This window comes from Choloepus didactylus, chromosome 5, assembly GCF_015220235.1.
Source record: "Choloepus didactylus isolate mChoDid1 chromosome 5, mChoDid1.pri, whole genome shotgun sequence".
NCBI classification, from domain to species: domain Eukaryota; kingdom Metazoa; phylum Chordata; class Mammalia; order Pilosa; family Megalonychidae; genus Choloepus; species Choloepus didactylus.
In genome coordinates, this window is record NC_051311.1 from 129,068,495 (window position 1) to 129,083,878 (window position 15,384).

The window sequence follows — 15,384 nt, forward strand, 5'->3', positions numbered from 1 at the left end:
TAATATACACATTTTTAAGATTAAGTCCACTTTTGAAGTGTTCATTTTGAAGACCACGGTGACATTTTTACCATTTATTATTTAAATGTGTTGGCAGTACAGCTTTTTTATTTTGAAATGTCACTTTCACATGTAGAGACAGTTAATAGACGAATCTAAAGCTAGAGTGTGCACATTCATTTTTCTTTCCCCATCACATGTGGATTGGTCAAATATCCAGGATCTCCAATGTTTGGCTGACAAAAAAAACAATATCTTTCTTGGCTTCTCTATAATCTGCTGATTGCACCCCATCCAGTCACGTTGGCAGCCCTCTTTATGTTTTCATTTGTTTTTCTTGTATAATGCAACAAATGATAAATCGGTACCACAAGCCACAGCCTGGAGGATAATGAAGACACAAACAACTGAACGGGAAGCCTAGAATAAACTCTGCTACCCCAAGGCTAGCTAGAACTAATGAGTGATTTTATTTTTTTTAAATGGCTTCTTTCCTATTTTTTTCACTTTATGATTTTGGAAAGGAGGAAATCATACAATAAAATACAAACTGTCAGTACTATAGCTTGATATATATAAATGCCTCTTCCAATCCTCCCACCACTTCCAAGCCTTGTGATGACACAGTAATACTACCTCTGGCCTGTGAAAACAAAATAAACAACTTCTCAAGTTGATTTTCTCAGCTTGACTGATTCATTTAGCAATAGCTTCCGCCTGTAATATGCTGCTATATTCATATGCTAATATAAAGAATTAGGATGATTCTTCATGGCTCTCTGATGTTGCTACTTCTATGTCCTGCCTGTTTCCCTGAATAGAAGACTGTTTCCCTGAATAGAAGAGATAACTCAGTCAGGAATTCTGTGGAGAAAGAAATAATACAAAAAGAAAACCTGATAATTTCACAAGGCTCCTTAGTGAAGAAAATATTATGTTTAATAGGGACCAGGTGTAGAAGTCACCTTTTGAAGTGTCTACCCAGGTAACAATAACTCCCTCCCCACACCCCTTCTTTAAGAATTGCTCTTACTTTTAACTTCTGTTTAATGGGTGTAAGGCAGCCATGCTGGAACTACCTGACATGGGCTGCCGCTACCAGGAAGAGATACCATCCCAAAGCTGGGAAAGATTCTGTCTCCTAAGAGTTTGCAATTAGGACTGAGAGCCAGGAATCAGTCTCCAAATGGGTGCAACTGTAAAATGGGAAATGCCTATGAATGACTAAGAGAAATTCTTCATGCTTTCCAATTCCTGCTTCTAGTTGTTCATTTTTGTCCCTGAATTCCTATGAAAGTTATAACATCTTTCACTCTCACTTAAAAACAAACAAACAAAAAAAACAGCTGAAGTAAATCTAGTAGGTTTCATTTGCTTGTTAACAAAGAATCCTAAATTATAATATGGGATTATGGGAAGAGATGTTAATATATTGTTTGAAAAATTCTTATTTGCTCCAATGAAGCCCGAGAGGTAGAAATGTTAATTGATGAGATAAGACAATGTGGCTCTGAAAAACAAAGAAAAACAAAAATGTTTTGTATATTATTAACATATAGTTCTACAAAGAGAGCGAAGCCTGGGCTATTTAATTTTATAATAGACTTAAGGAGCTTACTTTAGAGAAAAAAGGTCCTTTCCTCTCCTAGGGATGAATAACTTAGAGCCTTTGCTGGTATCCAAAAGGGAACAGAATAAAGGTTCTTCCCACTGGATTTTCCTGCAATAAAATAGTACACTTGGCTCCATGGACACCCTTTGTACTTCTGTAATAATTCAGCCTTAAAGTGGCTTGAGTTACAAGGAGAGGAATTTAGAGTGCTGTTTAACATTTTCTTTCATTCCAAAATATGTATTGAGTGACTAATTTGTGACCAGCACTGTTCTAAATGCATGGGATTCAGAAGTAATCTGGATCAACGATGTTCCTGCATTTACTGTCTGCATTGAGTGAGACACATTGTCCCTGCTCTCATAGAGGGGATGGATGGTTGAATAGATAGATGATAGATAGATAGATAGATAGATAGATAGATAGATAGATAGATAGATAGATAGATACATACATACATACATACATACATACATACATACATACATAGACAGGTAGTTAAAGATAGGACGAGAGAAGGGAGATTAAGAGAGGGGGAGGAAAGAATTTCTTGGCTTATGGACAAGGGAAGATGATTTTGGCTTCAAGTTGCCTGGACATAGGAATTTAAAGAATTTCATCAGTTCTCTATATCTCATTGGCTCTACTGTCCCCTGGGTTTTCCTTATTCCCAGCAGACTCATTCTACATGGCAGTAAAAATCATCACCACCATCTCTAGATCTTACTAACAGCTAGTGATTTATGTTAGTGTGGGTCTTCTGAAAAGCAGACACCAAGATGTGATTAAACATGAAAGAATTTTATCAGAGAAAATGGTGGTAAGATAAATTGAGGAGAGAACTGGAGAAGACAAGGAATGCTGTCAACCCACAATGTAAGTCTGACCTCAAATGAAAGAAGAGAGGGAAGAAAGTTTAGGTGGAAGTGTCCTAGGCTGCTGTGCAATCTAAAGAACGTTTGGTAGGGCCACCAGAGATCCTCAAGTTAGTTGGCTGACATAGCCCCATGTTTCCCAGGATTGGACATGCCTTCATATCCATGTTGTACTACATAATTTTCTGGAAGCAGCATTTGGAAGCATTAGCTTGGAAGTAGAATAAAAGCTCATGATACAAATGTCATGGATTTCAGAGTGCAGTAATAAGGACCCTTAGCTAATTATTAAGCTCTCTGTTTTAGAGGTGCATTCTCAAGGCTGCTGAACGATCCAAAATATAAAAACACATCCTTTCCTCCTATAGGATCAAAATAGTACTACCAAAGTTTCCTTGACAACTGATTGACCACTGGGCAATTTGGGGACCTGTAACTTGGAATGGGGTACCATGATCTCACAGCCTCATGTGAATTGATGAAGAAGAAGAGTGGTTTCTAAAAGGGATCTAAGGCAGAAAAAATAGCAGATACCCCACTAATATGTGTGAGTATGTATATGTAAAGAGTACGTGCATATGTGTATCTATTTGTGTATGTCAAGATGTTACCAATCTATTTCTACAATGAACACATATTAGTTTTATCATAAGAGAAACTACATAACCAATAAGCATCTTGAAGATAAGTTTTCTAAGATAAACCTATAAAATAAAAAACATTAATAGCTTGATATTAAAGTTCAAATGGGGATTCTGTACTATACATGAATATATTATTACTACATACATATATTTGTGTCAATCTGTAGCAATATACAGTGTATATAAGAATTATTTAGAGGATGTTACTTGATATTTTGGGGGGTGAGCTGATATTGGAAGACAATTGGTCTCCTGTGTTCCTGTATGTCTTTTGAACAGAGGCACTCATAGCTTTTGTTCTAGACTAACTTTACAAGGATGTTTATAAAGCTAAAGTCTTGCAAGAGAGAGATAGCATCTTCTTCCATAGCAGAGGGCAGGTCTGTTTACTGTCCAGTGTAATAAAGATAATGTCTCTCTCTGGGGCAAAGGTTGAGCACATGTGTTTACAGTCCATTATGAAAATCAGGGTCCCTAAGCATAGGATTTCTCAGCTATGGCACAAACAGACTGCATGCTCAGCATCTGACTTGGCAGCTAACTCCATACTGTGCCCACTGAGATTGGGGACAAGGGGAACTGATGAAAACATGAAGTTCATGCTGCTTGTTGTGCCATGAGTAATCAAAGTCCCTTATCCAGGTCCAGGAGTCTCGTCTTCTGCCTGGATCTGCAACTGCGGCACACTAAGTCATTAGCTTGGAAGTAGAATAAAAGCTCAGGTAAGACCATTCACAGCTCTTAAAAGATGAAAAGTAACAGATGACAGAGATTTGGAGTGAAAGATTCTCACTATAAGTAATGTATTACCTATGATAGACAGCACTATCAATGATTTTGTATCAGCAATATCAGGATCAATGTATATAGGAATCAATGATTTTGTACCAGCAGTATCAGGATTTTTTTAACTGAAAAGAACATCTGTATCATCTAGTTCCCTGTTCAATGTTCTCATTTTACAGGTAAAGAAACATAGCTTAAGGAAGTAAGTAAAACTGTTCAAAGACACAATTTGTTAAGAATCAGGAACATTGTCTGGTCTGCTTTACTCCACCCCATGTAGCAAAAACATTGCCATTTAAGATGTAAAGTTTAAAAGTGATGAATAAAAAATTGGGTGTGAATATCAGAATATTAAGCACTGCTGTATTTTGTTTAATTATTAATTTTGGAAGGTCAGTACTCTTTCAGGGTCCCTTGCACATATGCATAAATACACTTACACATAATATGGTATTTTTTTATGCCTATTGCAACTTCTTTTAGACAACAAAATCTAAAAAAAATTCAAAACTAACATCAAATATGGTGAGATGCAGAATTAAAAGGAACTTCTTTCATGTATTGTGTTTAGATTTCTTTCTTTCATTGCTCATAATCTCATAAATTTCTCGGTAATTCTATTATATTCTAATTTTAAATTCTAAATTATGGTCCTCTTTGATGCATCTTTTACCTTCTACTTCCAGCTTTTACTAAGACAAGAATTGGCAAGGTATTTCCAATTTGTTCTAGTTTCCATTTGTTGTAGGTTTTCCTTGAGTCAGTAGGTATCAAAGCATTTTCTAATTATGTCCAATGAATGTGGAACTAACTGCCTACAACTAGCCAGACTTCAGCTTATTTGCTATTGGAATCCTGGTTGCAGACTTTGTTTGCCGATTACTCTAATTTTACAGTTTACTAAGTTTTTGTCTGACTAAAAGCTTTCAAATAAAATTAAAACAAGTTGTCAAATAAATGTGAATAAGTGGTAACAGGCTTAGCAGTCTAATATATGAGAAAAGGCAATGGCTTTAAGATGATCAAGTACACTAAATATTATTTGAAAGAAGTAGAAGACAAAACAATACCATGATGTTATTTACAGCTGCCAGGGCAGAGGGCTAGGAAAGAAAACATTTGACCAGACAAACATCTGAACATCTTTGTCCAGTAAGGAGAGCCAGTGACATAGTGATTTGAACATTTATTGAACTTTCCATGCATTACCCAGGAAAAATGCCAAAAGATGTCACATGATGTGCAGTTATCCATTAGTTTTCAATTTTGTTCACAGTACATAAAATCTATTTTTAAAATAGTGCTCTGTATATTCAAAACAAAACATTCTTTCCAAGTGCCTAAAGAGTATGTTAAAAATCTGATCATGTAGATTTCCAAAAGTAGAAATCAGAGCTTACCTTTTCAGTCCACAATGCACAAAACAGCTAGAAATTAACAATTAAAAAACAGCAATTAAAAAAACAATGGAACCTCTTAGAAATTTTGACAATATCCTTCTAAAAAAACCTCAAGTCAAAGAATTCACAACTGAAATTTCAGAGTATCTAGACATTAGAAGCAATGAGAAGACTGCATGTCAAAACTTAGCGGATACATACAAGACTGAAATCAGGGAAAATTAATTTAGGGCCAAATGCTTCCATTAGAAAATGAGAAAGCCTGAAATTAAATGGGGACTGAGAATTCAACTTAAGAAGCCAAAGGGGAAAAATAAGCTAAAATATAGAATTTAGTTAAGAATAGGAATTAATCAATGAAACAAAAACTGGTAAATAAAACAAGTGGTGATTTGAGAAGACCAATAAAATAGACAAAACTTTGGCATAACTGGCCAGATAGGAGGTTAGTATATAAAATCAATTATATTCATATATGCCAGTAATAACTAGTTAGGATATGCAATAAAAAATTTCCACTTTACAAAAGCAAGAAATACTATAGAACTCCTGGAAGAAACTTGAGATAAATGAAAGACCCTATAATAGACAAAAATTCAGTATTACTCAAGGATGTAACAGACTTGGAGAAATGAAGAGACTTAACATGTTTATTGGCTAGGAATATTAAGTAATAAGAACTCAATTATCCCTCAGTCATTAGTTCACAAAATTATAGTTCTGAGGTCATGGAAATGTTCAAATTAAGGCATCAACAAGAGGATACTTTCAATGAAGGCTGATGGCATCTGGAACACCTCTGTCAGCTGGGAAGGCATGTGACTGGCATCTGCTGGTCCTTTGCTCCTGGGTACCCTGCGTTCAGCTTCTGATTCCAGTTGCTTTCTCTTTAAGTGACTATGGGTTTTCACTTAGCTTCTCCAAGGCAAACTCTGGGCTTCATCTCTTAGCTTAGCATCTCCAAACGTCTTTCTGTCTACATCTCCAAAATGTCTCTGGGCATTTTCTCCCTAAGTATTTCTTCATCTCTGCCTTTTATACTCTCATAGAGGAAGCCATTAAACTAATTAAGGCCCACCTTGAATGGGTAGGATCACATTTCCATGGAAATAATCTAATCAACAGGTCCAGCCCACAATTGGGTGGGTCACATCTCCATGGAAGCAACCTAATCAAAATATCCCACCCACAATAAGTCTACCTCCACAAGACTGGATTAAAAGAACATGGCTTTTCTGAACGTCATAGTAAATCCAAACCAGCACAATGGTTTCCAAATATCTTCTCTCATTCTGTAGGTTGCTTTTTCATTTTCTTCATGTTCTTTGATGTGCATGACCTTTGAGTATAAAGTCTAAGACTCCATTGCCTAATGTAAGGTCTTGAAGATATTTCCCTGTTTCCTTCTAAGACTTTGATAATTTTAGCTCTTATATTTAACTCATTCATCAGTTTTGAGGTTTTTTTTGAATATGGTGTGAGGGAGGGGTCCACTTTAATTCTTTTGTATGTGGATATCCAGTTTTCCCAGCACATTTATTGAAGAGACTATTATGCCTCCACTGAATAGTCTTGGCACCTTTGTCAAGTTTCAATTGGCCATAGATGTGAGGGTTTATCTCTAAACTCTCAAGTCTATTCCATTGGTCTCCATGTTTGTCCTTGTGCCAGTACACTGTTTTGATTACTACAGCTTTGTAATAAGGTTTGAAACAGGAAAGTGTGAATCCTCCAATCTTGTTCTTTTCCAAGATTGTTTTGGCAATTCTGGGCCCCTGCTCTTCGATATGAATTTGATAGCTGTCTTTTCTATTTGCTTTTCTACTTCTGCAAAAAGGTGCTGAAATTTTGATTATGATTGCATTAAATCTGTAAATCATTTTGGGTTGAAATGACATCTTACCTATATCTTCAAACAATAAAGTCATCTTTAATTTTTTTCAGGCAGGAATGATTTGTAGTTTTTCATGTACAAGTAGTTAATTGACATCAATTGTTTATTCCTAGATATTTTCTTTTAGTTGGTGTTTTAGTTTTCTAGACTGCTTAAACCAAACACCATGAAATGTTTTGACATGAACAATTGGAATGTATTAGCCTACAGTTTTGAGGACAAGAAAATGTCCAACTCCAGGCATCATAAAGGCAATGCTTTCTTCCCAAAGGCTAGCTGCCCATGACCCGTGGCAGCATCTGCTGATGTATCCCTTCTCTTCAGGGTTTCGCTGATTTCAGCTTCTTGCTTTTGTAGCTTTCTCTCTCATTCACTCTCTGTATTCATTCTGTCTATATAGGACTCCAGTAATAGGATTAAGTCCCATCCTGAACGATGTGGGTCACAGTTTAATTGAATATCTTCATCAAAAGATCCCACTTGCAATGAGTTTATACCCACAGGAATCGATTAAATTTAAAATGTTTTTCTGGGGTACATACAGCTTCAAACTACAACAGTTGCTGTTGTAAATGGAATTGTTTTCTTGATTTCGTTCTTGAATTTTTCATTGGTTGGTGTTTAGAAACACCACTAATGTTTGTGTGTTGATTTTATACCTCAACACTGCTGAATTTTTTATTTTATTTGTTAAAATGTGTATTCTGCAATAAAAATTCAAGATAAAATTTTACAAAACTGTCATACAGGAGCATACTTTAAGATACATGCCACATTTATTTAGAAAAAGTTACAGAACTAATCAAAATGAATAACCGTCATTTATGAATGTGAGTTCCTTTCTTTCAGCAAACAGAAAGCTCACCTCAGTTGTCAGACTGAAAGCCTATGACACACCATGGGGCAGTGACAGTGCAACACTTCCAACAGAGGAGGCTTGGAGCCTGTCCTCCCCAGTTGTGTGTGTCCTTACGTTTCTCCTTCTCTGGCCTTCAGTTTCCCTATGCACCAATGTAGAGGCTCAGACTGGATGATTTCTAAAATCCTGTGTGCCCTGGTTCTTTCATTTCAGAGAACAGTATAAAATGTTACCACTATTTTCCTTTGATTGTAAACTTCAACAGAAAATAGCATGCTCAAAAATTTTTCTACAAAGTCCCATGATTTTTTTGTTTTTTTACTGTGACTCTCACTACCTTTGGGAAATATCCATTTCCAAAGTCTCCAAACTTTGGTTCACTTTCTTATTTGGAGATTCCTGCCTGGGGGCACCCTCTTGGACACACCAGTATATATGAAGAAATTAGCCGACAGTCCTTTTGCTGAAGCTGTAGTTTAAGGCTCTGCTTTCATCACAAAGGCTGTGCCATATTTCTGCTCAGGATCAAACAACCTTCTCTCTAATTACGGAGTGCCCAGATGATTGTTTTAGTCTTCTTTCCTTACATTCCACTTTTGTTATATAAGTTGTATTTTAGTGTGTCTTTCTAGAATTTCCTCATCCCCTATGGATAATAATCAAAAGTTTGAGGTTTTTATATAACAGCTCTTAAGACATTTTGCTGGTGTCTGAAGCTCAAATGATATGTATAGGGACAAATGGGGAGGCTTATGCAGGCGGACCAGTGGCATTTCATCACCTTATATTGTCCTTTATTAATGTTGCATTTGGCCTTAAAAGAGTCAATTCAGTTTGCTCATATCTCCTCTCAAACAAAATTTCCAGCTCCTTTTTCAATATTAAACATGATTTTTTTTTTTTTTTTAACAACAAAGACATGCTTGGGACAAAACACAAAACCATGAGCTTAGATAAACGATCTAAAAATGCAGTCGACTTATCTTCAAATTAGAATTTTAAAGGTAAAGGTTTTCGAGCCTTCACCCTTGCCCATGGGCTCCCCAAGTTCTAGGACACATCATTCCACATCATAATTTCTATAGTTTGGCAAAAACTAGAATGCATAGTCTTAAGTGGAGACATATCATTAAAATTCATTACTGCAATTTTAACTTTTTCATAATTACTTAAAAATTCATAGCATGGTATCACTAAAACTTGCTAATTATGAAAGATGTCATTTACAATCATTTCCTCTCATAATGATTCTAACATTATCCATTTTTTATTCCTAATTAAGTTCAATTTCAACTACCAGATTTTTAGTTCGAGGTAGTTTCACAGTGGTTCTACTGCATGACATTCTTACGTTACAAAGCACCATCTGAAGTATTAGGTTAGATTTAAATGACAGAGGAAAATACAGTATCAAACATTTTCACACTTGGCATACAAATTAAAAAAAAAATCAACCATTTCTTTAGTGCTAAAAATACAGTTCCTTTGTGAGCATGGGCACAATATATGGAATCTGCATTTTTGCATGAAAAGTAAAGTCAAAGCAATAGGACTCAAATTCTGTTGCTACCTTTCGGTTAACCCAAGTAAGGATGTGCGTAAGTTCAAGCTCGTAAGCATAAAGTTTCAGCACAGCACAAAGTGATGGGATAAATCAGGATCTATCCTTTGAGTTTCGCCAGGAATAGTAACCAGCTACTGTAGAATATGTATACAAGAAGTCTGCCTCAACTGGTATTTCCTGACATGCCATGTCATCATCAAAACCACTGTCTGTCTCAATGCCATAGTCCAACTCTGTACCTCTGCAAACCTGAATAATGAAAAGTTTGGGGTTTCCAGTGAGACTTCTACAATTATCCCCTCTGAAGAAAGTTAATTTTTTCAGGTCAATAGGTCCATTTGTTCCAAAAAATTATTCCCTCATCACCATGGCTTAGAATCACACAAAGAAAACTGCTCCTTTTGCTATGATCTTCTTTAGAAACATTGTACAATTCCATTATTTCTTCATGTGTAAGATCATTTTTATTCCTGACTTCATATTTCAAGTTTCTGAATGTTTCTGAGATTTGCTGCATCTACATCTGTACCAGACCAAGATGCCATTCCACTGCTTTCATGAAAGTTTTTATTATTATTACACATAAACCCATTTCAGGATAATCCATTTTGTAATGACTGTCCAAGGATATTTCAGAGCCCACTGATTTGCTTCCATGCAAGATATTTCCGAACTTTCAATGGATTTTGAATCCACTGAGTTGTCAGAGTTCTCCATGATATTTATGTGTGAGTCTGTCTTCCCTTCCCCCAACTGAAGTCCTAACATGACTTTCGTGCAGCCCCTACAAAGCTGCCTCCGCACATCCACCGTCGCTTTGCTTCACTCAAGTTCAGCTTCTGCAGACCGCAGCGGGAAGAGGCGAGCTCCAGTCAACAATGCTGAATTTATTTATTAGATCAAGTAGTTTTATTGTAGACTCTTTAGGATTTTCTATATATATGGGATCATGTCATCTGCAAATAGGGGTAGTTTTCCTTCTTCCTTTCCAATTTGGATACCTTATTTCCTTTTCTTACCTCATTGGTCCAGCTAGAATTTCCAGTACAGTGTTGCATAGCATTGGAGAAAGCAACCATCCTTATCTTGTACTTGATCTTAGGGGGAAAGCTTTCAACCTTTCACTGCTGACAAAGATATTAGCAGTGGAGGTTCATATAAACTCTTTGTCATGTTGAGGAAGTTCCCTTCTATTCCTAGTTTTCTCAATGTTTCTGTTAAGAAAGGATGCTGGATTTTGTCAAATGCCATTTTTTAGTCAACTGAGATGGTCATGTTTTTGTTTTTTTTCCCTTTTATTCTATTAATAAGGTGCATTAATATGACTGATTTTCTTATATTGAACCACTCTTGCATTCCTGGAATTAATCCCATTTGATCATGGTGTATAATCTGTATAATTCTTTTAATGTGTCACTGCATTCAGTTTGCTAACATTTTGTGGGGTTTTTTGCATCTAAATGTTCATCAAGAAATAAATTATCCATAAATTGAAACACTGAAGACATTTTAAAAATAGGAAATCTCTATATTCATATGAAAAGATGTCTAAGACATAGCAAATGAAAGCAGGTCCAAGAAAATGACTAATTTGAATTCACTTATGTTTTAAAATACTTTGAAATTCATTTTTTTTTTTTTTTAAATCCAAGTTACTGAAAAACCCTCCCCAGAGATTCAGCAAAAAAGGACATTTCTTGCTTGCCCAGAACTCTGGAGGAAGGTAAAGACTGGAGAAGGAGCCCACAAAAAATTCTGAAATTGAAGCAAGAGAAAAATAACAGATAGGAAACCCCCATCCCAGACTGGCTGGTCCTCTCCTCTCCTGCTCATTTGGTCCCACACACTCGGGAAGTGCCCAGAGGCAGCAGCCCTCCCATCTCCCACTGAGGACACAGACTATAAAACCTCTCACAGCAGTGAGAAAGATACCCACCTATATCCAGACACATAGACCCAAGCACACAGGGACCCATGGCAGAACTTAAGCTGCTGGGGAGGGCTGAATATAAAAGGGCAACAAGGAGGAGTTTCCATAACCGAAGGAATAAGGAAGGATCGGCAGAATCGTTCCCAACAGCAGCAAGCAGCCAAGTAGAAACTGCCAAAATCTACTGCTTGGGGACCCAGGAGACAGGGGAGGATATTTCAAGGCCCAGATCACTGAGGGATGAAGAGTCTGAGAAAATGTGGACAGAGATGGTAATCCCAGCTGTGGGTCCCGGTGTCCCGCCCTCAACCTTGAGGAAAACAGCAGAGGGCAGCCCAATCCTTGCCTGGGGGACAGCTGCAGACTGCAGCAGCTGGGGGAGTCCCCCCCACAAGTACAGTGAGTCAGATTTTGGCCAGTGAAGTAAGAGCACAGGAACCCCAGTTTCAGCACTGCCTGGTCTGATGCTGCTGGGCTCCAGGAGGTAAATAGCTTCTGAGGATCATTAAGACAATGAAGAGCATCATCTGCTGGGCAGGCCAGAAAGTGCAGGGTAAAATTACAGGGCTTTTCAGAGCCTCTTCAGAAACTATCTAAGGCCCATTGGACGTGGTCTACACCCCCTGCATGGGTAAGAGTTTTGGCTGGGAAATACAGACGGCCCAACCGGCAAAGAAGTGCCCTGATACAAAACCCAGGCAACGACTAAATCCTGGACAAGAGAGAGAAACTGACTTTCAGAATAGACCCATCAAGATAATCAGATGACCAGATACCAACAATAAATCAGAAGGCATACTAAAACAAAAGAAGAAATGGTCCAGTCAAAGGAACAGATCAAAAAGTTGGAGACAGAATCTGGAAAAACTCATCAAAGATGTGTAAACAAATCTCCTGACTCAATTCAAAGAAATGAGAGAAAATGTGTATAGAGAGATAAAGGATATTAAAAGAAACTAGAAGACATAAAGAAGAATTTGAAAGAATATAAAGAAAAATAACAGACATTATGGAAATAAAGACACTGTAGATGAAACTAAAAATACACTGGAGACACACAAGAACAGATTTAAAGAAGCAGAAGAAAGAATCAGTGAGCTAAAAGACAGCTCAAACGAATTCGAACAGATAAAAGAAGAGACAGAGAAAAAAATGCAAAAATTTGAACAGGGTCCCGGGAAATGACTGACAACACAAAGTACATAAACATATGCATCATGAGTGTGCCAGAAGAAGGGAAAAGGGCCAGGAAGAATAATCAAAGAAATAATGGCTGAAAATTTCCCATCCCTTATAGAAGACATAAATATGAAAAGTCAAGAAACCCAGTGTACTCCAAGCAGAATAAATCCAAATAGATCCACTCCAAACACAAAGTAATTAGACTGTAGAAAGTCAGAGAGAAGGAGAAAATTCTGAAAACAGGAAGAGAAAAACAATTTACCACATACAAGGGAAATAAAATAAGATTAAGGGCTGATTTCTCATCAGACACTGTGGAGGCAAGAAGGCAGTGGTACGATATATTTTAGATACTGAAAGAGAAAAACTGCCAGCCAAAAATTCTTCATCTAGCAAAGGTGTCCTTCAAAAATGAAGAAGAGATTAAAATATTCACAGATAAACAGAAGTTGAAATAGTTGATTAATAAGAGACCAGCCCTACGAGAACTACTAAAGGGAGTGCTGCTGACTGAAAAGGAAAGACAGGAGAGATCTGAGGAGGATTCAGAACTGAAGAGTGAAGAGTATTAGTAAGAGTAACTTAAGAACAAAAAAAGAGACAAAAACAGATCTGCCAAATAAAAAACAAATGATAAGATGGTTGAATTAAGGACTGCCTTTACAGTAATAACTTTGAATGTTAATGGATTAAACTCTCCAGTCAAAAGATAAAGATTGGCAGAAAAAATGTTATCAGAGACAAAGAAGAACACTGTACATTTAAAGGAGGCAATTCACCAAAGAGAAATAACAATCATAAATATCTTTGCTCCTAATCAAAGGGCCCGAAAGTACATGAGGCAAACACTGGCAAAACTGAAGGGAGTAACAGATGACTCTACCATAATAGTGGGTCTATTAGATAGACAGAACATCTAAACAGAGGACAATCAAGAAACATATAACCTAAATAATATGATTAATGAACTAGACCTAACAGCCATATATAGAATATTATACCCCAAAATAGCAGATATACATTCTTCTGAAGTGCTCAATGAACATTCACCAGGATAGACCATATGCTAAGACACAAAACAGGTCTTAATACATTTAAAAAGACTGAAATTATACAAAGCACTTTCTCTGACGATAATCGAATGAAGCTAGAAATCAATAACAAATGGAGAGCCAGAAAATACACAACTATATGGAGGTTAAACCACATGCTCTTAAACAAACAGCAGGTCAAAGAAATTGCAAGAGAAATCAGTAAATATTTTGAGATGAATGAAAACGAGAACACAACATATCTAAATTTATGGGATGCAGCAAAGGCAGTGCCGAGAGAGAAACTTATAGCCCTAAATGCCTACATTAAGAAGGAAGAGCTAAAATGAACGACAAGCTCAACAACTAGAGAAACTGGAGAAAGAAAATCAACTAATTCCAAAGCAAGCAGAAGGAAAAGAAATAACAAAGATTAGAGGAGAAATTAATGAAATGAGGATTTAAAAAAAAAAATAGAGAATCAAATAAAACCAAAAGTTGGGTCTTTGAGAAGATCAATAAAACCGGTAAACTCTTAGCTAGAGAGACAAAGACAAAAAAAGAGAAGCTGCAAATAAATAAAATCAGAAGTGGTAGACCTTGAAAGAATAAAAAAGATATGTGGTTATTATGAAAAACTGTATGCCAACAAACTAGACAACTGAGATGAAACAATTTCTTAGAAACAGGAAGAATCTAAACTGACTTGAGAAGAAAGAGATGATCTTAACAAACCAATCACAAGTAAACAGATTGTATTAAGTTATCAAAAACCTACCAAGAACTGCTGACATCATGGTGCTGGGTGGAAGATGGTGGGCCCACAGCCCGGCAATTGCTGAGTGCCCAGACGGACTTGGAGCCCAATCGTGGCCCCATGGGCTGCTCTGGGCTGTAGGGTAGCCATTGCCACCGTGTCGCAGCTGAAGTCTGCGCACGATTTCTAGGCGGGCCCATGCTCCCTGGGCAGAGCTGCTGGCCATGACAAAAGCAACTTCATGAGGCAGACAGTGGAGTTGCAGCTGCGGGTACAGTGGGTCCTGGCTGAGGGAGGATTTGCATTTGTATATTATACTGGTTTGCTAATGCTGCCAGATTGCAAAACACCAGAAATGTACTGGCTTTTATAAAGGCAGTTTATTTGGTTACACAGTTACAGTCTTTAGGCCATAAAGTGTCCAAGGTAACACATCAACAATCGGGTGCCTTCAATGAGTATGACCAATAGTGTCTGGAAAACCTCTGTTAGCTGGGAAAGCATGTGGCTGGCGTCTGCTACAAGTTCTGGTTTCAAAATGGCTTTCTCCCAGGATGTTCCTCTCTAGGCCACAGCTCTTCTTCAAAATGACACTCTCAGTTGCTCTTGGGGCATTTGTCCTCTCTTAGCTTCTCTGGAGCAAGAGTCTGCTTTCAACGGCCGACTTCAAAATGTCTCTCAGAGCTTCTGTGCATTCTTCAAATTGTCCCTCTTGCCTGTAGCAAGCTCACTCCTTCTGTCTGAGCTTATATAGTGCTCCGGTAAGCTCATCAAGGCCCATGCTGAATGGGTGGGGCCACACCTCCATGGAAACTATCCAATCAGAGTCATCACCCACAGTTGGGTGGGT

The 15,384-nt window shown here is 37.3% G+C and overlaps 1 pseudogene; it reads right to left on the reverse strand.

Moving 5' to 3' along the window:
• Positions 1-6,964: 6,964 nt before the first annotated feature.
• Positions 6,965-10,902, reverse strand: LOC119534466 (annotated as a pseudogene).
• Positions 10,903-15,384: the final 4,482 nt, after the last annotated feature.